Here is a 26,589-nt window from a genome sequence, read left to right on the forward strand (position 1 = left end):
TTGAAGAAATCAGGTCCTTTCACTGCCCAGGACAATGCTTTCATTTAGGTAGCAAACCACTGTTTTTATCATGACCCTATCAAGGGAATAAAAGAGAATGAAAGACGTTCGTACATCAAGTCATTCAGTCATCAAATTGTTATCAGTACTATTGTTTATATATCAGATAATTAAATAGTGGAGACTATTACTAGTAATTGCATTGGCTAACACTCATTGAGTCTTCACTATGTAGCAGGCACCGTGCTATGCCCCTTACCTAATCAGTTCATTTAACCCTCATAACAATCCTATAGCTGGGAACTGTTATCATTCCCACATGACAGTGAAGAAGTGAGGCTTAAAGAGGTTAAGCCACTTGTCCAGAGTCCCACAGATTCTAACTCATGCTCATAAACTTGCTGCTTTATTGCTTTGCATTTACTGGTGCTCTCTTCCATGCCAGATACTGTGCTGGGAACTGGGGATGCAAAAATGACAAAGATGTAGTCCTTGCCCACTTTCCAGGGAATCAAGAGATAAAAATGCAAATACACCATCTGAGTGAAGCTACAACAAAGTAGGAAAAATATTCTGGGGTCGCAGAAAGAGAAGGGATTCTGTCTGGGGGAGCCAAGGAAAGATTCACAGCAAGGAGACATGAGATCTAGGTTCGAAGGGAGATGGCGGCCCTGGCAGAAGGAAAGAGACATCCAAAGGAGTGGAAGTGTATGAACAATGGGCCAAGGGGAAGGAGCTTCTGTGTGGGTGAGGATGGGTGGGAGGGTTAAAGGACTGAGTGGTGTCCTTGACCAGACTGAAGAGACTGGGATGGTCAGGGGAGTCAACCCCACAACTTTACACAAAAACTGTCTGTCAGTGGGTCTCTACAATCACCAGAGGTGGGGTGGAAGTGGGGTGGAAGGTGGGGATGGGGTAGAAGGTGTCTCCAAAGCATCCCAGCACATCTGGTTAGCATTTAACCTAAGAAGCAGCAGGACTCAGCTTTCATTGCTGAATTTTCATTAGCCTTAAGGACTCGCCCGCGCCCTCAAGGTGGTTAAACGCTCAGGACAGTGAGGATATACCCAATAGGCCTAAAGGAGGTTAAGCTGCAGCCCCACAACTCCCCGATTGTCCATTATCTTCACTTTAATCTCTGCCTCTCTTCTAACATCAGGATGCTGCTCCTAATGACCGGGAAGGAGATCTGTAAGTGAAAGCTATTTTTAGTTCCACCAACAGTAAAGATATGTTCATTCTCCGTAAGTGTGTCGTCAATGTGGTATGACTTCAGTGAAGACAAAATCTCCACAATCCCAAACGCACCCCGCCCCTGATTCTGTCATCAGTTTCCACATCGCTTCCTTCTTAGGACCAGGCTTTAAAGGCTAATGCTGATAAGAGAACCCTACCGGGAAGGACTGACACCAGGAACAACTTCATCAGGAGCATGCATCAGATCAGTCAATCTCCTCCTAGGGCCCTGGGGAAAGGGACAGGTGGGACCAAAAAAGCTTTCTTGTCCTGGAACAAGGGTCAGTAAATACTTTCTCTAGAGGACCTGACAGTAAATATTTTAGGCTCTGTGGACCACTTGGTCTTTGTCACAACTACATAATTCTTCTATTGTAGCATGAACACAGCCATGGACAACGGGTGAATGAATGAATGAATGAATGTGACTGTGCTCCAATAAAACTTTATTTGCAAAAATTGGGCATGCAGGCCAGATTTGGTCCACTGGCCATAGTTTGCTAACCACTAAGACAGGTCAATGGGCACCTGTACAGAGAAATAGGATGCCAATCTGAAAAGAGCTCACGGGATGCTGAAAGTGGGATCTACCTAATGAATTTGGTTGCGGTCAGCCCCCAAACATGTTACAGCTCCCCGAGGGTGCTTGTGGGAACAGTCCCCTTTTCTGACCTCCAAAACACAGCCTCAGTGTCATCCTGGCTTCATTCCTCATTTTCATTTAATCCAATCTACCACTAATGCTGTGGGGCGACAGCATTTTCAATTAATCCAGTATATTGCTATTTTCTCCAATGAAATCCCTAAAACCATCTAAAGCTCAAGAGGTTAAGAAATATGTTCATAGTTATCTACATAGCAGTAAGTGACAAAGCCAGGACTTAAACCACGTATGTCAGACACTAAAAACAGATGAACATCCTCACTGCATCTTTACTTTCCAGGAGCCCCTGGGAAATATGTTTGGCATAAAGCCGGCCATGGCAGCCTCACACGGCATCTCTGGGAACCCTTCCCAATGACCCTCACCTTCTGTACTCATAGCTGAACCCCCTGCCGACCCCAAGGGAGATACTCAAGAAATAAGACCCATTTTTAAATATAAGTGCAGGTGGTTGTGGGTGCTGGGATTCCAGGCATACAGTCAAACTGTACTACGTAAATAGATAAGTCAGAATGTGAGCTTTTAAATCAAAGGTGTAAGTTTAAAAGTAACTTTGTAAGACGGTTAAATCGAAAGTTAAATTTTTAATATTAAGAGCAGGGTCTGAAACAAGTGTCTATGAGTCGGCAGGAGACAAAACTATTATTTTATAACAGCCGAACTTTAATGATACATACGTTGTCAACTTCTGAAAATGTTTGAGGTGGCTTAAATATACATGTAAGGGATTAAGACAGTGGTAAAAGAATAACCTAAGTAGTAAAAGGGGAGAGATGGTTGAACCACGCTGCCAGAGCGTTCACAATCACATGGCGTAATCACAATCACTTAGGCCTCAATGAACAGCGTTCTCTCTGGTGCAAAACTCTAAAGCTGTGGCCCTCAAAACTTAGGGTGCCCAGGAATGACCTGGAAAGCCTACGTTAAACAGATGACTGGGATCCCTCTGCAGATTCTGACATAGTAGGTCCTGCCTGGCCCCAAAAATCATTGTTTTCCACACACATTCCTGGTAGTTTTGATGAAGATGGTTTAGTGATCATCCATGACAAATGCTGATTTTCGAGAACTTCCTGGCAGGCTCTCTGAACAACACAATCATCGTCATTGTCTCAAGAAGAAACTTAAGCAAAGAAATATTCTTTGAGTGACTTTTCAAAGAACTCAATCCTTGGTAAAAACATTGAGGACAGAGGATTCTATCACTGCCCTGGGAGGACATTTCCATCAGAAACTAAGGAAGTTTAGTGCAGATCCTACCTTTCTGGTAATCCCACTCTCTTCAGAGACAGAGCTTGGAGAGCGGAGGTGAATGCATGGTTGGTTTCAGATCTTCATGGTGGGTCTCCACGTTGCCTCCAGAAGAGTGACTCAGTCTGGATCTCTCCACAATATAAGGCCACATGCTTCCCACGTGGACGGTCAAGACACTGGGGTCACAGGGTCCTCTTTCTCCTCTACTCTTTACATCTTGTCACAGCCCCTAAAAAAATCTAATTCCTCTAAGCACCACTCTGCTTGCCCCTCTGAATGCCTGCTGCTCCGGGTGTCCTCTGTGCACCCCAGTCTCTCCCTAGCCTACCTCTCTGTGCCCAAGAGACAGGGCATATGGATCCCACCAACAGCTCCTGTGCCTTCTGAACTCTGGTTCTTGCTCTACTGAGTCAAAGGGTGGCACCTGCTGCAGTTATTCCTCTGCCAAAGGCTGGGTTCTGAGTGGCCATCCTCTCTAGGTTGTAGTGACAGCCCTCTCCCGTACCTCTGCAAGCCCAAGAGGTAACAGTTCCCCCATTGATTTTAGCCCTGGGATAGGGCATTTCCTTTGGTGGCGGTCTTTCACCTTACCCGTGTTTTTGTAAATAGTCCTGCTCCTCAATTTCCCCATGCTATGAGCATGGAAAGAGAGATGAAGCTACACTACCGAGAAATAAAAAGGGACCTACTTCACAGTAATTAAAGAAACCCTCATGTGTCTGGGAACGGTAACAACGTTATTCGGTAGAAAGGGAGCAACTGAAAACAAAATCATTAGTGGAACTTCGTGCCACAATTCTAGCAACTATTCCTGCTTCTGTGCGTCTAGGCTATAAATGAGATGATTAATATGAGAGTACATTAAATCTTATTTTTAAAAGGGTCAAAAGTAGTAAATACCTAAAGGAGTGAATTGTGTAAGCAAAACCAATTTTTCTCATCTGTAAAACTTATTATTTTTATTATTATCCTTCAATTTGAACAGTTTACCTATAGGGAGATTGCCTGAAACTATTGCTACGGAATAAAAGATGAAACACTCCTGATTATTGTAAATACAAAATTGCATGCAGGATTGTGTAAAGACAATGCCAGGTTGGACTGCCAGAATGAGCCAACAGCACGTGATGTGCTTCCCCGTGCAGAGAGCCTATGAATGGACGTGCAGTCAGGGAGGTTTCACATCACCAAGTTTCCTATCCCAGAAAAGCAGATGTTCATAGCTCTAGGAATGGAATGCGACCCTTGTGGAGAGCCCGTAAACGGACGCATGGGGGGCATCTGTCCATATGGATAAGATAGGGCTATACATGCCCTCATCTTGCCACAGCTCTTCTAGGCCTCTTTAGGGTTAAGGCATACTCCCTTCTGAGAATTTCTGGTCTAACCAGTTGTCTAGCTTCATGTCCTGTTTCTGCGGATTGTTTGTAACCAGCTTTTGCTGTATCTGTTACTGCTGATTAATATCTTGCTAATCACAGGTTATGGAAAGACTGTGTTTCCGTTTTAAGGTTCTGTTAGAAATTACTGATGCACACACTATATTGTAAATTCTTATCTCTGTATATTGTACTTCTGCATACAGATGTTATGTTAAAGAATTACTTCATCCCCATGTGACCATCTCACCTCATAATCAAATGACCCTAAATCCCTCACTAACCTACCCCTGCCCTCACTGAACTTAATAATAAATGCTGGCATATCCAGCGCATTGTTGGCACTGCGGGACCAGAAGGTGGTGACCCCCCTGGACCCAGTTTTCACTATCTTGTGTGTGTCTATTATTTCTCGACCTGCCGATCCTCCTAGAAACAAAGAGAGAGCCCCGTTGCATTGTGGGCTGCTGGTCAGATCCCACAATATTTACCAGGTGCTCTTACGTGTGTTTTCTTATTTGATGTGTACCTCACACCAGCCTTGGAAAGGGGACAGGACTGTTCCCCTTTATAATGCGGAGAATGGTGCTCTGAAACTTTAAGGCATTTGCTCACAAACTCACAGAAGTGATCCAGGCAGATGTTCAGGGCTCTACCCACCATATAAGCCTAATTCAGGGGAGGTTTGCAGTTCTGGGGCCCAATAGGTTTCACACAACAGTCAGTTTGCATTGGTTGGTAGTAACTGTGCTGTGTTGAGAGGATTCTGAGGCTGTTTGGACTCAAGAGAAAAGAGTATCTTAACTAGCAATGTCTGGCAAGACATAGAATTGAGGAGCAATACCATGCCTCCTACAGATTTTCTGCCTTGGCACAGTGTTTGAGATCATGGGCTTTGGAGGGATGAAGGCCTTAGTCAGCACCTGACTCGGTCTCCCCACTCAACCTTCTGAGTCTTGGTTTCCTCATCTGCTATCAAAGGCCATAATATTAACTTCCCCACAGAATTGTTTCTTTTTGTTCTCAACCCAAACTTATTTTCACATGAAAAGAAGCACCCCCCTTATCTAAAAGGACAAATCGTGCAGAGAAATCTATGAACAGCATCCATTCTAGACTTAACAATTCAATCAATAAAAGTAGCAAAGTACAGGAGGGGATGAGCTGGGCTTCGAGTTAGGAATGCTGGCATCTGTCCCAGTTTTCCCTTCATAATTTGTTCTAGGGCTATGGAGATGCCCGTAAAGGACTCTCATTCCTATTGCAAGACAAAGAGAATGCAATCCAATGCAATGTTTCAATCGTGGAGTCTTTATTGGACACAGGCTGGCATGAGTTGACGGTACTTGAAAATCAGCAAGGTACTTTCCAAAATAATATATAAGCCTTTCTTAAAAGTAGGTCCTGTTTGTCAGTCTTGATGAGTTCTGTCTGACCTATGTAATCATCGGCACATGAGTTCGTTTTTTAAATAACGGTTTCTTAATCTAGAAAATGAGATTGTTGGAACATAAGTTTTTTAAAAAGAGTAATTCTCCTACTGGGAAAAGGAGTATGAGAACTATGTTTGTCAATTCCCTAACTTTCTTGGTGTTATATTGTCTTTGTAGTAATGAAAATAATAGTAATAATATCATAATTTAATATCTTTTTGAACCCTTTAGAATCAATTTATTTTTCTCTTCTTATCTTTCTGGTAGCTTTGATTACCTCTCTTACTTTTTAAAATTTGTGTAACACTTCTATTTTTGTAAGCATTCGTTTTCCTTGCAGAATGCAGCGCGTGAGCATTACTTGCATGCTTTGTTCATGATAATAACTGAGATAGGCCAGAAAACCCCCCATCCTGAAATATATCCTCCTCACACATGAAACTCCATGTTTCTAATAGTGGAATCCGTCCCTCTGACTTGTGTTGTCTTTGCAGCTACAAATGCTCATGGGAGGAACAACAGCTTCAGTCCCTAAACCTTGGTGCAGCTGAGTTTATTAGAGATTTTCCAGACCTTAATAAGAGCCTGTGACAGTACTAAGACCCTGGGGATGGTGAGAAGGAGGCTGGAACCAGGAGGCTGCTGCGTTTTACAGGATACTGGAGCGCAGGTCTCAATCAAAGGCTAGAGTTCAGAAAGGCATGCCTCTCAGATCCCTCTACCTTTAAGCATTTTTTTTTATTAATAATTGGATATTGACCATTAAAACCATCACATGTATAGGAGTTTGTTGTCTAAAATTTGTATTATAGATACAATTGAAATGTTTAGCAATCTTTATAAGTAAGAAAATCATTACTACTTGGGTCAGAAGCAGTGCAAGTCAAGTTTAGGTCTATGGCTTTTGTTCCTGATCAGTAATATATAGATGATTTGCATTCTCTTACCCTCTCTAAATCTGGAAAGATGCACTTCATAGTGTCTCTAATCTCACACATTTTAACTTGCACTTTTAATTGTTGAAAATGTCATTCTGAAATCCAACAATGAATGAATGAATGTGTATATACTCATCATATACGTGTACACATGCACAAATAAAACCTGTATCTCAGAGCCCACATATCTTGTTTAAGCTGCTCTTTCAGGAAGATTTATGACACTCTGCTTTACAAAGAAAGTTTAAAAGAGAGAAAGAAAACGAAATGAAACAGTGACTGTTCCCTAGTGCAATTACTCTGTCAAATACTCCCCTAGGGAAAGGAATTTGCTCTTATTGTGAAATAAATTAATATAGAAACCAGACTCCTGAGGTAACTTTTCTTTATCCCCAGGCAGTATTTTCCCACTACTGCTCTCAAAATTCACTTTTGGTGATACACATATGGGAGGTTGGAAATAGCTAGAAATTATACGTTTGAATTTTAAATATATTCCCATTTCCATAAATGTTAGCAGCTCCCCAAATTATCAGGGAGTACACAATTGTTTAGAGATCTCCTGCCTCAGAAATCAATTGCTTGTTCTCTTCACCCTTGGTGGGGGGTGGAGGAGGAGAGGGAGCACTTTCTCTTACCATCTTTTCAATCCCACAAATCAGAATTTCTTTCCCAGAAGCTGTCGCTTGCCCAGAAAATGTGGAATGACAAGGACCATTGGGCTGCAAGAAGAGTGTAGACACGCCCAAGCTTAGTTAGTCCTTTTCCCAAAATCCACAACTCAGCATTCACTGGGAACCTTCACTCCCCACATGCCAGCTCAAGCCCTTAGTGATTCCTAATTAGGCGTTCACTGCTCAATTAGTGTCCCATTAGCCTTGTACCATGTTAACTTCAAACCACTGGTCACGTTTCTCTTCACTTCAGCCATATTATGAATGGATAGAACTTACAATCAATCATGGAAACCCTTGCCAGCTGAAATTCACTCTAATCTTAAAACAACATAAGAGCAGTATATGTAAAATCAGTGAGGGACTGTCTTAACCAAACTACAGAGCAAAGCAGGGCCTTTTAGGAGGTGGCTATTCAAGGGGGAAAAATCTGGAATATATAGTGCAAATAAATATCAGGCACATGGAAATGAAGATAATGACTAAATGCTCCATGCTGACCTTTATGATTTGAGAGTCTGTGCCTTCCCTTTTGATGTCATGGAAGCCTTACTGATGAACAGGTAGAAACCTCTTTTTGTTGCTTCCTAGGGACAGACATTTCCATCTCTAAGTTATTTCACTTAGAAACAACTAATATTTATTGAGCTCTTACTTTGTACCAGGCTTTAGTCTATGGGCTTTATATATTTTAACTTGTTTAATTCACACTGTGCTGAAAGTTATCTTTCCTATCTCCATTCAATAGGAAAGAAAACTGAGGCTTAAAGACCATAGATACCACCACACAGAGTAGAAAGCAAGAAGACCCTGAAGACGAGAGGTTCTACGTCCTATGCTACATTGTCTACTAGAAGGATTTTAAAATGCCAACAGGTTTAATAACAATACGTATCTTATCTATCATTTATTAAGCGTCTACTACAGTATGTTCTTTTGCGTGCACACGCGCATGTGTGTGTGTGTGTGTAAGTATAGTGTGTCTGCACTCTTATTTTCCAAACGATGCTGGCTCTTACACACACAAATGAAATAATGTTGGCAGGATAATGAACTGATTAAGAGCACAAGCTGTGGAGTCAGACTCTCAGATCAAACCTCAGCTCCACCACGGCTAGCTGTGTGACCTTGCACAAATTACTTGAACTTTCTAAGCCTCAACTATAAAAATGAAGGCAATAATGGCAACTACTTGGTGGGGTGGTTGTGAGGATGAAAGGAAATAATCTCAGGGAAAGGCTTAGAACGGAGCCCAGTGCATCGTAAAAGTTAAATGAATACTGTAATTATTTTCCTCTGTTGACAGAGAAGAGATTTTTATAGTCAATAGGTAGGCTGGCCTGTATGACTCCTCCACTAAAAATATAACTGGTTACATTGTGGTTTCACACCAATAAGCACTAAGAGATGGGAGACTTTTCTTTTTTTATAGTGTTGATTTAGTTTGGCTTCGTTGGGCAGTTCAAAAAGCATATCTTTTGACCCATTCCCGGTATTCTCTGCAAATTGCATGGACTAAAGGAGACAAATCCAGTGAAGGGTGAGAAAGGGCTACAGAAACAGAAAGGAACGCAAAAAACATTGTCTAATTCTAAGAAATTATAAATTACTTTCACTAAAAGGAACATTAAGGCATCATATTCTATTAATTCTTATTATAAACAACACATTCTCAGCATACAGAATTTAGAAAACAGAGACAGGCACAAAAATTTTTTTAAAACTAAAAGAAGAAAAGAAAAATCAACCTCATAATCTTATCACTGTTGATTTTTTGAGGATAGATAATGAGTCGGGAAATACTGGCATGGACACACCAATGGAGAACAGAGGTGTCCCTTCTGATTGGCTGGAGCCAGCTACAACAATTCCCAAATACTCCCAGCATCACCCAAGGCTTGTGCACTCTTTGTATTCGTATGCGTTTGTTTGTGGAAACACATTCAATATATAGGTTCATTCAGATTTTAAAATTGCTTTTATCGCTTATACAATGAACTTTTCCTGTCATTAGACATTCTTTAAGGGCATGATTTTAAAATCATCTACTGATAATGCAATCGAGTTGATATCATGATCTGTTGAGACATTCTATTAGTGTTCAATATTCATGTAGCTTCCAATTTTTGTTATCGTAAATATCTTTTGTACATAAACCTTTGAGTAGCTAATGTTATAATCTGAAGCACGTATTTACTTACATGCCAAAATAACATTTTAATTTTAGCACAAGCTGTTACTTCTACAAGTTCCTGGGTTATTTGGTATGTTTGTGGGGATTCTGCTACTAGGAATGAAATTCACACTTGCCTTACATATACCATTAAATGTAAATGAGTGTAAAAGTGTTCTATAAATAGTAAGTTTCTATACAGCTATGTCATTATGATTATTGATGATAGCATTAGTATCATCAACCACAGGTATTACAAACTCTCTGCTTTCTATCTTGACTTTTAGACTTGTAGGGCTTTTAAGTCCTAATAACAGACTTAACTAAATAACAGTAAAACTGAACTTGTCTGCCTGCAGATGAAGATATTGCATATCTTTTTCCTGATCCCCATTTGATGACCCCACCATTGCAAACCCCCACATTTTGGTGTAACAAGCACCTGGACACATCTCACTAAACATGTGGCCAGGTAAAAGCAAAAAGGAAAGTAAAATGGGCTGGGCATGGTGGCTCATGCCTGTAATCCCAGCACTTTGGGAGGCTGAGGCAGGTGGATTGCTTGAGCTCAGGAGTTCGAGACCAGCCTGGGCAACATGGTGAAACCCCATCTCCATAAAAAATTTGCCAGGCGTGGTGGCATGCACCTGTAGTCCCAGCTACTCGGGAGGCTGAAGTAGAAGGATCGCTTGAGCACAGAAGGTGGAGGTGGCAGTGAGCCAAGATCAGGCCACTGCACTCCAGCCTGGGTGACAGAGTGAAACTCGGTCTCACAAAGAAAGGGAAGTAAAAGGGACATCCATTGCTGGCTGTCCAGCACATATTCACCCTCCTTCTGGACAGAATACTGTTATTTTTTGTCCCATTATCACCCATGTGGCTTGAAGAGTGTTGGGGTGAGCTCCCTGAGGGCTTCAGCCACTCAGCCTGTGCCATCCCCAGCCACAGTGACTGGCTCAGGGGCATACAGCCCAGCGTCAGCCAGTGAGACCAGGGAGTTTCCAGGAAAGCGAAACTATTCCCTTTTTCAATAAAACTACCAGAAGAGACCATCACTTTTCCTCTAAATTTGTTGATGTGAACACCTGGAACTGTTGATGTCATCTCGGTACCAGAAGAGAGAAGCCTAGCTCCTTCTAGAAACTGTATTGTGGAATCTGAGGATGAAGCCAACACTACACAGGCCAAGCAGAGATAGCAGCAAACTAAGACAAGCTTTTCGTTCTAGAAAGATGGGCCGACTAAAGACATGCTCAAACTTTTCCTAAGTATCTAGAAATTCTGGGTATACATTATTTCTGTAATGAAAGTCTGAGCTCACACAGAAGGGTAAAGTGTGTGTGTGTGTGTGTGTGTGTGTGTGTGTGTGTGTGTGTGTGTGTGTGTGTGTATGCGCGCATGCACGCATGTGTGTGGAGAGGGCAAAAGAGAGAGAGAAGGAGAGAGACCAAGTCAGAAGTTAGCATGCTTACTCTTAATTCTATTAAATATACTAGGCTGAAGATGGTAGAGTGATTTAAAAAATAGGTAAAGATCCCAAAGGTGAGCTCAGATCTCCCCGGTGAAGCCACTTAGGAGATAATGATGCAGTTAATTAAGTGATTGCCATCACTATCTTTCTAAATGGTCAAGGAGAACCCTTAAGGAATGGGGAAGCCTGACTACCACTGCAGAGGGAATTGAAGATGGGTTTAGCAGAAGAGAAGGTAGATGGCAGAAATGGAAGGAAATCATTCTGAGGCCCTGAGAAGAAGAGATCTGCTTGGTTACCTAATAATGTCTACTATTTTTTAATGACAATATTTAGTACTTTTAAGCAAGAGGATTTTATGCTGATTCTCATATTTATGCCTATAATCTTTGCCATATGTTAGTAAGACTGTCTGCACATAAGATGATCAATTATTTTCAGCAGCTTGTATCTTAAATGTTATGCTGGTCATCTTGATTATGAGCTTAAATACCAGGCTGGTGATGGATTCCCCTTTTTAACTTTTCTCTTTTAAAATGAGCAAAATTAGGAATCGAAATACACCCCATATAGATTTTTCAATACTTAGTGAAAGTTAGTAATGACACAACTGTAGCCAGGCTGGCATTTAAACACATCATTTGCTGGCTTCATTCCAAAGTAATTTCTTGTCCCTTAAAAAATTTGGAACATATAAAAATTATATCAGCATCAATTTCTTTAATCATTTTTTGTTAAAATTTATCTTTCTCAATTTCAGTGCATTGGTATTATAACCTAGTATCTTTTTTAGTCTCATATTTCTTCATCAATATTCATTGAAAGTATCTGCTACTTCAATAAACCCAGACTAACTTTTTATTACATATTCATAAGTATTACTTTTAAAGGCTTTGAGCTACTTCCACCTTCAATGAAAATAATAATTTGTGCTTCATAGTAATGCAAGTGACTCCTCAGAGATGCACTAAAGTAATGAATCGGGATTGGAGGTCCTGCACTTCTCCATTCTGCTGAGGAATATCACATCGTCTTTGCTTTAATCAGCAGTCTTCTTGACTGATGGAGGTCCAAGAATTAAGACCAGAACTGATTACTTCAATCCAAAACAAGGTTTCTTAACACAACGCCTTGGCAAAACCTCAAGAATTGTGAAAACCTTCACTGGAACACAGGATTGGGGGTACAGGCAGGTAGATGCATGTTTCTGATGATAAAGTCCATAGTTCTTATCAGACTCTCAAAGGAGTTTTGAGCATAATGGTGATGGTGGTAGTGATGATGGTAGTAGTGACAAAGATAATAATTTTTAGCCTCCAGATTATGAAATTATATTTTGCCTGAATTATCTTCAGGAGGAGGCAGTTTGTAGGAGTTGATAATTGTTGAAGATATTAAATGAGTGTGTGATGGTTCATATTTTCTATAATAAAAGGTTTTTAAGGATAAATAAATAAATGTTGCTTGAGTCTGAGTGTACCCATTTTGGGGGCCTGTGATGCCCATTGAGTGTAATCTTCCAGTGCCAAATGGTGGGTCTCAATTAAGAAGGGAAAAGAAAAGAAAAAAAAAGAACTGCTACTAATGACATGATCAAACGCATTTTGCAATAGTTCTGGCCTACTGTGCAAAAAAGAGCCCAAAGGTGCCTCACACACAAATGACCTCATGATTTCTGTCTCTGCTCCAAACAGGAAGTATGCAGTCATGCAAGTCAGAGTCAGAGACCCTAGCACCAAAGGCAACCCACACCTGGCCTCTGGTTAAGCCATCTCTCTATAGTTTCCTTAGATACTCTAAGGCCAGGACCAAGCTGCCTGTCTGAAGGGCCACCAAGAAAATCTATAGCTTCCCTGTAGGATGTAGAATTTGGGGGCACCACCATCACCAACAACAAAAACCTATGTGGGAATTGGCCTGGGTGTGGCGTTTGCCCTGGTGTGTGACTTTTTGCACTACTTCTATTTGGCATTCCGGCATTGTCCCCATCCATCACCAGCCTCCCTCTCTCTGGGCTGGTTTCCTGTCTGAAGTCTTCACCATCTAGCTCATGTCCCTGGTTGGCCTTCATTTGGGCATTCATTTATTCACTCAGCAAATATCTACCAGCTCCCAGGAGGCCTGGACTAGAAGCTGTGCAGTCACAAAGAAAAGATCACAGCCCCTTGCTGCTAACAAGCTCATGTTCCAGGCTCTGGATACATGAATACAGGCATACCTTAGAGATATTGTGGATTGAGTTCCAGGCTGCTGTGATAAAGTAAATGTTGCAATAAAGCGAGTCACATGAATACTTTTATTTACCAGTGCATATAAAAGTCATATTTACACTAAAATAAAGCATTCTATTAAGAATGAAATAGCCTTATGTCTAAAAAAAATTTGTACATACGCTAATTTTATATTTTATTGCTAAAAAATGCTAATGATTGGCTGGGCACGGTGGCTCACGCCTCTAACTCCAGCACTTTGAGAGGCCAAGGTGGGCGAATCACTTGAGCCCAGGAGTTTAAGACCAGCCTGAGCAACATAGCAAAACCCCATCTACAAAAAAAAAAAAAATCCAAAACTTAGCCAGGTGTGGTAGGGCGCATCTGTAGTCTTACCTGTTTGGGAGGCAGAGGTAGGAGGAACCGTTGAGGCTGGGAGGTTGAGGATACAGTAAGCTATGATTGTGCCACTGCATTCCAGGGTGACAAAGTAAGATCCTGTCTGAGAAATAAAATAAAATAATTTAAAAATAAAAAAATGCTAACAATCATCTAAGCCTTATCATCTTTTTGCTGGAGGAAGATCTTGGCTAGACGTTGATGGCTGCTTGCTGATCGAGGTGGCAGTTGCTGAAGGCTGGGATGGCTCTGGCAATTTTTAAAAATAACACAACAATTAAGGTTTTCTTTCACAACTAGCATATGATGCTGTTTGATAGCATTTTACCCACAGTAGAACTTCTTTCAAAATTGAAGTCCATCCTCTTAAACCCTGCCATTGCTCTATCAATTACGTTTATATAACATTCTAAATCCTTTGTTGTCATTCCAACAATGTTCACTACATCTTTACCAGAAATAGATTCTACTTTTTTCCTTCTCCATAAGAAACAATTCCCCATCTATTCAAATTTTATCATGTGGTTGCAGAAATTCAGTCACATCTTCAAGCTCCATTTCTAATTCTAGTTCTCTTGGTATTTCTACCACATCTGAAGTTACTTTCTCCACTGAAGTCTTGAACTCCCCAAAGTCATCCATGAAAACTGGAGTCAACTTATTTCAAACTTCTGCTAATATTGTTATTTTGACCTCCTCCCACGAATCAGAAATGTTCTTAATGGCATCTAGAATGGTGAATCCTTTCCAGAAGTTTCTCAATTTACTTTGTGCAGATCCATCAGAGGAATTACTATCTATGGCAGCTATAGCCTTATAAAATGTAATTCTTAAATAATAAGACTTGAAAGTCAAAATGCTTCAATGATGCATGGGCTACAAAATGTGTGTTATGTTAGCAGGCATGAAAAAAAACATGAATATCCTTGCGCATCTCCATCAGAGTTCTAGGGTTTTGGTGTATTGTTAATAAGCAGTAGTATTTCTAAAGGAATATTTTCTTCTAAGTGGTAGGTCTCGACAGTGGGCTTAAAATATTCAGCAGTTAAGGTTAGAAGCAGATGTGCTGTCATCCAGGCTTTGTTGTTTCATTTATAGAGCACAGGCAGAGTAGATGTAACATCATTCATAAGAGCCCTAGGATTTTCTGAATGGCAAATGAGCATTGGCTTCAACTTAAAGTCACCAGCTGCATTAGCCCCTAACAAGAGAGTCAGCCTGCCCTTTGAAGATTTGAAGCTAGGCATTGACTTCTTCTCTCTAGCTATGAAAGTCCTAGATGGCATCTTCTTCCAAAAAAAAAAAAAGGCTGTTTTGTCTATATTGAAAATCTGTTGTTCAGTGTAGCCACCTTCCTCAAATATCTTAGCTAGATCTTCTGGATAACTTGCAGCAGCTTCTCCATCAGCACTTGCTGCTCTACCTTGCACTTTGATGTTATGGAGACAAATTATTTCCTTAAACCTCTTGAACCAACCTATGCTAGCTTCAAACATTTCTTCTGCTTCCTCACCTCTCCCAGCCTTCGTGGAATTGAAAAGAGCTGGGCTGTGCTCTGGATTAGGCTTTGGCTTAAGAAAATGTTGGGGCTGGTTTGATCTTCTCTCCAAACCACCAAACTTTCTTCATATAAGCAATAAGGCTGCTTCACTTTCTCAGCATTAGTATGTTCATTGAAGTGGCTCTTTTAATTTCCTTCAAGAAATTTTTCTTCACATGCACAACTTTGCTAACTATTTTGTGCAAAAGGCCTAGCTTTTGGCCTGTCTCAGCTTTTGACATGCTTCCTCACTAAGCTGACTCATTTCTAGCTTTTAATTTAAAGTGAGAGACACACAACTCTTCCTTTCATTTGAACACTAAGAAGAGGTCATTGTAGGGATATTAATTGGCCTAATTTCAATATTGTTGTGTCTTAGGTGATAGTGAGGACTGAGGAAAGGGAGAGAGATGAGGGAATGGTAGACTGGTGGAGCACTCAGAATACCAACAATATTTATTAAGTATGCCAACCTATATAAGCATGGTTTATGGTGCCATAAAACAATTACAATAGTAATGTCCAAGATCACTAATCCCAGATCACCATAATAGATATAATAATAAAAAAATCTGAAATATTGCAAGAATTACCAAAACGTGACATAGAGACACAAAGTGAGCACAAGCCGTTGGAAAAATGGCACCGATAGACTTGCTCAGTGCAGGGTTGCCACAAAGCTTCAGTGTATAAAAAACAGTATCTGCAAAGTGCAATAAAGCAAAGCATGATAAAATGAGATATGCCTGCATTTAGCTTGAAAATCACCAGACCAAGCCCTAAGAGAGCCCACTGCTTCTGCAAACACTGTTATAATACTTGCCTGAAATCTCAGGGTCCTCGCAGGGTAAGGAGATTCCGGTACCTCTGAGTTACACCCTTGGTTTGAGTCACACTCCTAAGTAGGTTCCTCAAAAACCAACATTCTTACCCTACCTTGAGAAATAGGCAATGTCCCCATAAAGGACCACTGTATGTTTCTGAAATATATCACTCATAAACAAATCCAAAGGCCTCAAAGTCATTACTCCAAAGGAATATGAAGTGGCAGGGAACTCTGCTCCCCACTCAATTTTACCTGCACTAAATTTCACCTGCACTAAATTCCTAGGATAACAAATCTCTCCCAGGAGCACATTTCCATAAAGGCGTGGCTCAAACTCCCCTAGTGGGATGTGGAGACAACATGTAGTTTAAGAAAACATATTCAATAATATGTTTTTAGGGTTGAAAAATGAAAAACACAAGCATTATTTTCATAGCATGAATGACTTGGCATAATGGTATTTTTTTTAACACCTACAAAGTGCCAGGCCCTATGCCTTGTGCCCTACATGTCTCATGTAATCCTCATGACAACTTGATGAAATATTCATTTCTACTTTTTGATAGATGAAAAACGGAGACTTCGAGAATTTCACAAGAGTAGTAGTACCAAAGCTCAGATCAGGCTTCTGACATTTATTCTATGTGCCTTAGAGGTATCTTGTGAAAATCATTTTTTTTCCCGGCAAAATTCTCTTAGGATGCTCAGATGAACTTTGAACATCAAGTTGAGCCTCTGGGATATTAGAAACCATCTGCCCACCATTACTTCACTTGTGACAGGTGGCAAGAGTTAGAGAAGAACACTAAGTAATATTTTTAAGAATTTGTTGATCCATTCCACATTTATTGAGCATCTACTATGTGTCAGAGGCTATTGGGATACTGAGTGGAAACACCACATTTGTCCCTCTCCACCTGCACTTGGAAATAAGCTGTCAGATGCCCTTGAAACACTAAAACTCCTACAGAATAACTGTGACACTAGCCACACTTGTCTTCCACGTCCTGTGTCTGCTCTGTGGTTTTTGCAACCTTTTTTCCTCAGAAACACAAAGCTCTCATGCTCTCTTCCTCTCCATACCTCAAAATCTACTTTAAGGAAAGATCACCATCAATCATTTACACATCAGTAGGAGTTTCTTTTCTGAAGGGCATCTCCCAGGGCTTTTAAAACTCACTTTCAATGGGAAAAATAGATCGGTTCCTTATGAAAGAAATTCCAAATATTCACAAGCGTGCTGAAATTATAACTTTGAAATAGTCAAGCACCTTCCCAGATTCATATTTCATCCATGGAGGGATTTGGTGGAAAGCAAATTTGAGAAATGGTAAAAGAAAAACCTATTATAACCCCAAACTCTATTATCTAGACCTCGCCTTTGTCATGTCTTCTTTATCTATTGGAAGAAGCTGCCTTGTTGCTTTTCTGAGCTCTCCAGCATGATCTTTGCAAGACCATTATTTTTAAAATTTCACCTGCACTAAATTCCTAGGACAGTGATTCGCTCCCAGGAGCACGTTTTCTTAAAGGAGTGGCTCAAACTCCCCTGGTGGGATGTGGAGACAACATGTAATTTAAGAAAATATATTCAATAATATGTTTTTATGGTTGAAAAAATGAAAAACACAGCCATTATTTTCATAGCATGGAAATAAACATCTAAAAATTGTCTTCACTGATGGAGATAAACAGAATATACTGATTTTAAGTAGAAATGGTGGAGGTAAGGGTGAGACAACGAGTGTCTCAAAATCTTGGCAGTGAAGGAAGGGAGTTTTAGGTACGTCCAATAAAGCATGGGCTTTAAAACACTGGCCTGTTCTCTCCACAGTTTACGTGTCAAATTAGTGAATAAATAAATGGGTCTAAAATACATCATCCTCTTAGTACTTGCTATGGACTGAATGCTTGTATTCCTTCCTCCCCCCGCAAAAATGTGTATACTGAAGCCCCAGCCCTCAATGGGACGGTATCTGGAGGTGGGACTTTTGAGAGGCAATGTGGCCATGAGGGTATAGGTCATGAATGGGGTTAGTGCCCTCATAACAAAACACACAAGAGAGATGATCTCTCACTCTGCCATGTGAGGATACAAGAAGATAGGTGTCTATGAGACAGGAAAAAACCTCCATTGGAACCCGACCATGTTGGCACTCTGATATTGAACTTCTAGCCTTCAGAATTGTGAGAAACAAACGCCTGTTGTTTAACCCACCCAGTCTATGGTTGTCGTTATACAGCAGTCTGAGCCAGCTAAGACAGTCATTTTTGTACATGCTTTACTACGCTCAGATCCCTTTAGTTAAACTTTCTGCAACTCCAGAGGAACTAGCCCTGGTGGAACTAATCACAGCTTAACCCTGAGTAATTGTTTTAGATCTTCCAGTATATTTCAGCTTCTGTGGTGGTCATTACCCCACATAAAGGAGAAAGATGGACTAGTGTGCCTGACTCCAAGATCCATAACCAGTGTGACCAGTAAAACCTACCACAATGAGTCAGAAGCCTTGAGGACTAACTTGAATCTTTATGACCCAGGTATCTTGGATCCATGCCAACAGCATACAAACTAGACTCCCTATGCAGCAAGGCAGCTTCTGGTGTGCTTTTTTGTTTGTTTCTGTTTTTGAGACAGAGTCTCACTCTGTTGCCCAGGCTGGAGTGCAGTGGTGCCATCTTGGCTCACTGCAACCTCCATCTCCTGGGTTCAAGCGATTCTCCCACCTAAGCCTCCCAAGTAGCCAGGACTACAGATGCATGCCCAGCTAAATCCTCTTCTTCTTCTTCTTCTTCTTATTATTATTATTATTATTATTATTATTTTTAGGAACCTGCTACCCAGCCCTGTTACCCAGGCTTGTCTTAAACTCCTGATCTCAAGTGATCCACGTGCCTTGGCCTCCAAAAGTGCTGGGACTACAGGTATGAGCCACCACACCTGGCCCTCCAGCATGCATAATTTTATAGAAAATGTGAGTATCATTTCCATGTCACCTCTGCTTTAGTCTCCTCACACCGGTCCCTGATAAAATACCTCCACCAACAACCTAGCCAACAGCTCCCCGGCAGCAGTGATGCCAGGAATGAGCATTTAGTGACACCCAGGGGATCCAGGGGATCTATCACAAGAAGCTGGTGGGCCTCCTCCCCTAGCAGCTTCAGAGCAACACACCAGGAGAGCTGGAATCCATTCAAATGGGTGTGAATGGCTGGAGGGGTGCCCAAGAAAGCGCAATTTGTGCATTTTTCCTTCTGTCCTGTCGTTTTGTTTTGCTTTCCTGGAAATCTGAGGACAGAGAGTGCTACATGAATGGTGGGACCTGCAAACAGCCAGGCTGGCTGGCGACCACTTGTCTGGGCGGGGACTGATCAGTTGTAGAGCAGAGAGGATGGGCCACAGCCAGGTACAGATGAGCCCCTCCCCTCCAGGGCAGGGCAAGTACAACAAGCCCAGAGAAAGCAGCAACATTTGGGGACTCAAGAAACTGATACTCGATGAAGAGAAGGGAAATCAACTTTTCCTTCAAATTTCACAAAAAGTTTGCCCCTCAAACTTGGTAGTGCATATCAATCTCCTAGGGAGAGTCCTAAAGCACAGATTCTGACTCAGTTGGTCTGGGTGGCGCCTGAGACGCTGCATTCCTAGAAAGCTCCCAGGTGAGGCTGCTGCTGCCAGTTACTGGATTTTATTTTGAGGCAAGATAGCACATGCAACGATTCAAATAGGAAGCCCTGAAGTGGGAGTTGGGGAGGAGAGGAGGGAGAGGAATAAGGTAAAAACCTACCTGATATTTTACGCACTTGTGTATTATTCAGTTTTTTCCATTGTGTTCTATCTTTGTAATTTAAAAATGGTCAAATACATAATCTAGTTCTCTTTGTTTTTTTAAGAAAAGAAAAAGGATCATCTCTGGGTTTTTGTCTGTTTGTTTGTTTTTCTTTTTCTTTTCACGAAGTCAGAATGTGCTCACACTGTGCCTCGGGGAATGACTAGGGAATTCTGGGCCAGTGCAATCTTACAGGCACACAGATGGGGCCTAGGAGGCTCTTTCTGAATAGAAGGGTGGTCACAGTAATGGTGAGATCTCTACTAGATCTGTGCTTCGCACACCAAGGAGTATGGTCGGTCACATACCAAGGGGGCCCAAAACCCTGGCTATTCGTAGGCTTGGGTGGGGAGTGGTTACCATGCATAATTTAATTGGTAAATAATTTAAAACATTATTTAAATCAAAACAAACTTGTCACAGAATCCAGACATTAAATACATTTTGCAGACAAGACAGGCACTTGAAATAATATTGCTCCTTGCCCCAATCTTCTCCACGGTATAAGAGCATCTTGGTAGAAAAATTGGAGAAATGTTGGCACGTGTAAACCACAGTGTGGCTGAAACTAATGATCTCACAGCTATCTCTGGGCATGCAAACTGAGAAACGGCCCCAGCAACGGGACCATTTCCCAGAACTAGAACATCCATTCGGTCATCACGGTGAGTTTCACTGTCCTGTCCCACCTAGAAGTCACTCCTCAGCTCTACAATCTAATGTTTTCACCCGAGCTAAACATCACTAAAAACTCATCCCACAAATACAACATGTCTACACTTAAACTCATTTCAAAGATTCCTGGGCTCTACACCTCACCCCTTTCTAATTTGATCCTCTTTTCATGTTCTGTTGATCTCCAGAGAAGTGTGACAAACCCTTCCCCAGCTTTTTCTCTCCTTTGCCCACAAGATCTGGTCTGCCAATCCTGCCATCTCCTATGATGCCAGCAATCTCCAATCTCCTCTCCCCACCTTATCTCATCCGGACTATTGCCGTGGCCTCCAAGCCAGTCTCCCTGTCCCAGGCTTTCCCCACCTCAGTATTCTCTCCATGTACTGGGGGGCCCTGGGGTGATCTTCCTAAAACATGAACCCAGACATGTCCTTTTCTGTTTAAGAGTTTTAGGTGACTCCCATGCCTTCTCTGCATCCTTCTTTCTGGATCAAAATGCCCAAACCAAACTTTATAAAAAGGCCTTTATAATGTGGTCATCACACTGCTGTTACAACCCCATCTCCTTGCCCAGTCCACACGTCCTCTTCTACCTTGTCCTTCTCTGACCACGCTGTGTCCCAGGGCCAGTACTTTGTACATAGCATTTCTTCTGCCTAGAATGATTCTTGCACCTTCTCCATCTGATGAAATCCCCTATACTCCAAAGCTCAGTTTAAATGTCACATACTTTATGAAATATCTACAGACCTCATGGCTAATCAAATCCTTCTGCCTCCTGGCTCCCACAGTACCTGCCTCGATTACTGCCCTTTGCCACAACATCATTGTTACTTGTTTATTGTGAGCCCTTCACAAACGAGGACCAGGTGTCATGCATTTTGATAGCCTCAGAGTCTAGCTCATAACAGCCCATTGATTGAGTTCATGAATGAATGAAAGGTTGCCTTTCTACCTAGTTTAATTCTGTTTAATTCTATGCATTCTGACCCAAGTAGGAGGAGCCTATTGACCCTACTTAAGGAGACACCTCGCGGCAGACCATTAACCATTTCTCCCTAGCTAAAAAACCACCCCATAGCCTAGGAGAATGCCGTAAGACATAACCTTGCACGGAGACATTGGCCCTGCTTTGCTGGATTTCTTACGTCAGTCCAGTTGATGACGCTAGTAGCTTCCAGCAGTGAGAGGGAGTGGGCATAGAGGGAGTGGATAACATTTCTGAGCAAGAATTCAAGATACAAAAGTTGAACGTCACCAATCTCGTTAAAATAAAGTTTTTGTAATTTTGAAATGTTATGAATGAATTCCCAGGACATGAATGTATAAAGAACTAGAAGTCTGAGTGAATGCGATTAGAACCGTCTGTGCTAGTACACATTAGGTTCCTAATACTTATGTCAAGACAATCCAGTGCCGGCTTGAATTGGGATATAAATGTTTCTGGTAGATGTCATATCTCCCTAGTCAAATTGTATTGTGAGTATAAACTATCTTTTTACCTAAACTGGGTTAACTTTCTGAGCTCAGTGTTGTCCTTTTAATATAGAAGAACTCCAATAAATACTTAATGATCAAGCCCTGGCTGTATACGTGCATGTCTATATATACTAAGTAATTTTTTTCTCTGATACTTTGCCTACAGCTTTCACTTAAAACATGGAAAGAGATGAACCAATCAGGTTTTGCAAACAAAATAGGAATATAGGTCTGTACCTGAACCTAAATGGGTTTTGCTTTTGGTCCTGCCAGAGGCAGGGGGATAGATTAGTTAACTCCTCCAGGGATTTTCCAGCCCTGTGATTTCACTCCACATTTTCTTCCTATGAGAGTCACTGTAGTCGACTCTATAACCCTATACCGAAGCTTCACTGTGGATTGGAGCTGACATCTAGAAACCACACTGGTGAATCTTAAATATGTTAATATGGATAATTTAAACCTTATAAATAGCTTTTCATAATGTGTTTTTTGCCTGAGGGGGTCTTTTGGTTGGAGTGCTTTACAATCAGGCTTGAGTTTGCAACTTAAAAAGGAAAACAATATGAGAAGTAGAAATTTTTATGTGGCTTTTTCTTTCTCTCATAAACTCATGTTTATTGAAAGAGCTGGTGGTGAGTCAAGGGAAAATGGAGTTGTAAAGGAGGCATTCTGAGTTTGCTTAAGCTTGCTGTGGGTTCTTATTAAGTTGGTGTATCTTCACAATCAAAAGCTAATTATTCCAAGTACTTTTATCTGAGATTGGAAGCCTGCCTGGGCCATAGTGGTTCACACTGAAGCTACAGTGATCAACGGGTAAACATTTGTCTGATGACACCAAGAAAATGAATAAGCAACAAAAAGATATGTAACTTAATGCCCTATTCCTAACTTAGAAACAAAGAAATAAAAACATAAATCGGCCTTTAAGACCTAGTATAATGATTTCCACACTGCTTGTTACCTTGTTAAGTACATATCTTCATTATCTTCTAAAACAATTGTCCAAATTATAAAAGAGATTTTTTATTCAGACTGTGTGCTTAGAAGTTTCTTTAGAGGTACAGAAGTTGCTGGAAAAATTTCAGCCCCAGTAGTCCTTCTACAAGATGCTTGCGGTGGTCAGCATCCTGGCAAGCCCTCTTGTACCAACTCAGGAGGGCGTCTGTCTTGACGCTACCTGGTAACGAATTCCAGAAGTTTGTAACAGAAAATTTTGAGCAATTTATTTTATTTAAATTTGCAGTTCATTTCACGCTTATCAAAGAAATCAAGCAGCATAAGAACTTCATAAAACTAATTTCAAAATATGAATGGGGGGCGGAAGAGCACTGTTTGAAATTGCAGGTTCTGGAGTTCAGATCATATTGACTTAACTCAAAACTACCATTTACAGAGGGTGTGGCTTCAAGCTTCTCCAAGTCTCAGCTTCCTTATCTGTAAAATGGGATCATAATAGTATCAGATTCATAGGGTGCTTGAAAGAATTAAGTGGGAAAAAGTAATCAACGTGTTTGAACATGGCAAACTCTAAGACATTTATTTATTATAAGTGTGTGAGATTTGTAGTTCCAGGATCTTAACCCTCCCTCGAACAAAGAAAATAGTATAGTGATCTCAACTTCCTAGCGAATCTACAAATTATGAAACAAGCCTCGATATACAAAAGTAGGATGAAAACAAATCACTGTATCTATTATTACTTCAAATATTGTAGGCTGGGCACGGTGGCTCACACCTGTAATCCCAGCACTTTGGGACGCCGAGGCAGGCTGATCACCCAAGATCAGGAGTTTGAGACCAGCCTGGCAACATGGTGAAACCCCGCCTCTACTAAAAATACAAAATTAGCTGGGCGTGGTGGTGGGCGCCTGTAATCCCAACTACTCAGGAGGCTGAGCTAGGAGAATCACTTGAACCCGGGAGGAGGAGGTTGCAGTGAGCAGAGATTGTGCCATTGTACTCCAGCCTGGGCAACAGAGTATCAAAAAATATATATATATTTTAATAATAGATTGTTTTTCTAAATTCCATGCTTTTAACCAAAATGTGTTTGTGTGTAATTTTTTGCAGAAAAACTAGGTATAAAATGTGATTTTATCTATACACGCAGTCACTATGAAAGGGACCCAAGGTCCCCTAGGAAGGTTCTTTTCCTCCTTGCTCCACTCCGAGGATGGGCGGGTAGGTGCACGTCTGTGACATGACACGGTGAACAGGCACTAGACTGAAAGGCAAGAAACCAGGTCTGCTGTTACACAGTCTTGTGACCTTGGTTGAGTCACTTCACTTCTCTGGGCCTTGATTTCCTCCTACGTGAAATGATAAGACTAAAATTGATGGCTCTGTTGTCCCTGTCATCTCCCAAGTTTTATCCTTCTACCCACTAACAACAAAATACCTGTCGAATGAGTGTTCCAAATAACTGAATGTTCTGTTTACTTGACAAGTAACATAAGTACCATAAATGAATTACACATGTTCAAGAAAGAGATGTGCATCACCAGTGACTTGGTCTTAGAAATCAACTGTTGATTTGATGACTCAGATAGCACTTCAGGATCTGGTAGTGCTAGAGGCTCATCATTAGAGACAGAAACTGTAAAACTCCATTCTAAATCACATCTGATTATTTGAGCATTGCTGTTGGGGCTAATGAGCTTGTGAACTTAAATTTGCTGTCCTATGTGTCTTTTCTTTCAATTTTTGAGCGTATATCTTTCAAGGTAGATGTGAAATGAAAATGCTTCAGTAGACGAGCTGTCAGCGTGTCAAGCACATAATTCTAGTTCTGATACTAACTAGTTCCATAACCAAGTAAACCACTTTGAATCTCCTTTTTCTACGTATAAGATGGGAAAACTGTATCTGTCCTATCGCACAGAGTTGATGTGAGGATCAAAGTTATAACAGGTTGTAAAAAACTGAACGATAAAAACCACCGAACAAATACCATCAACTTATTCTTCTCTGTGAGAGAAATGAGATGATAGTCAATCCAAACAGGATTCAACATGCCAATTCTGTGAGGTGAAGAGGCCCGCCAAATGGCTGGAGTGTTGCCATTTTCCATTCGGATGTTCACTGCCCTGTTGACTCAGCCTAAGGCAATTTGAAGACATCCCATATGCCACACAGACGCTGCTCTCATTTAGATACTTAGGTTTTCATTACACACCAAACCTTGACCTGCTATTCAAAAAACAACTAGGAAGAGAGAGAGAGAGAGAAGAGAGAGAGAAAGAAGTCCATCTTTAAAACTTATATGCTTAACATTCAGAAAAAAAAAAATGGAAAGAGCTAAGCATTCTCCATCAGTTATCACCTATAAACAGTTATGTGTGTGTGTGTGTGTTTGGCAGATTCTGGATCATAATGTCATAGGGTCTCACTCATTTCACTACAAAGCTTGTTATAAGCACAGCTGAGTCCCTCCTTTCTAACTAGCCTGTTGCTACAAACTTTATTGCACGAGGACTTTACTTTCTCGATTTTCAACTGCAAGTGAGAAACAGTGTTTTGAGAACACGTTACACCCTCCACAAAAAGAGGACAAAAAGAGAACATACAGAAGGATTCTCCTCTAGTCCAGGAAGCCAAAATAAAATTATAAAGCAAAACACCAATGAAACAATGGCAGCAGTTGGAGAGGTCAATAGTATTTGACTAGGATTGGCCTGAAATCCACAAGAGGGTCTTCTTAGGGACATAGATTACTTTTCCTTTCTTAAGTTCATATCCAATTTTTGTGATTATTGTTAAACATTTAACTGAATTGATTCAATTGACTGGCTATACTTTGACAGCTCAAAATCCTTCCTAAGTACCAACTTATTTAATTAACTCATTTTCAATTAGCACAGTCGCTTCTAGCCTAGTGTAAATTAAGTCTCCTCAGACTCAAGCAAAGGAGAGAAAGGAGGCCAATGGAACTGAGACTTCTGTTGTGCATCTCATTCTGTCAGAAGTTTCCAGTTCAGGTCAGACCCATAAAATAATGTATTTTTTTGTGTTTAAGTGTTAACTGGCAGCCAGGTGCTAAAAGACAGCAGAATCAGCTCAGAAGAGAGGGAGGAAGAAAGAAAAAAGTTTGGTTTATAGGCTGAAGCAAGCAAGGGAAACAGAACCTGGCGAGAGTTATATATTGCTCAAGGCAGGCACAGGTGGATGGAACTGCAGGCCAGGTCAGAAAAAGAGAAAGATTTATGTTCTGTGCAAATAAAAGGGCAGAAGAAAAATCACCAATCCGGTTGGGTAGCACTGAACTGAAGGAAACAGCTGTTCATACAGTGAAGGAATGGTCAGGTAAGACAGGCTGGAAATAGTAATCAGAAGGCCATCTGCTGACCTGGGATGGCACGCCCTGGAGGCACGCAACAAATCCTGTCCTCCAGGAGGCCGAGCGAAG

The 26,589-nt window shown here is 41.1% G+C and overlaps 1 long non-coding RNA gene across 1 annotated transcript; it reads left to right on the forward strand.

Moving 5' to 3' along the window:
* Window positions 1-5,807: 5,807 nt before the first annotated feature.
* On the forward strand, window positions 5,808-7,271 carry LOC114679258 (uncharacterized). Its single transcript, XR_003730967.2, has 2 exons — window positions 5,808-5,894; window positions 6,461-7,271. It is a non-coding gene; the product is annotated as an uncharacterized LOC114679258 (long non-coding RNA).
* The last annotated feature ends 19,318 nt before the right edge of the window (window positions 7,272-26,589 follow it).

The sequence above is a fragment of the Macaca mulatta genome, chromosome 7 (assembly GCF_049350105.2).
Source record: "Macaca mulatta isolate MMU2019108-1 chromosome 7, T2T-MMU8v2.0, whole genome shotgun sequence".
Lineage (NCBI taxonomy): Eukaryota > Metazoa > Chordata > Mammalia > Primates > Cercopithecidae > Macaca > Macaca mulatta.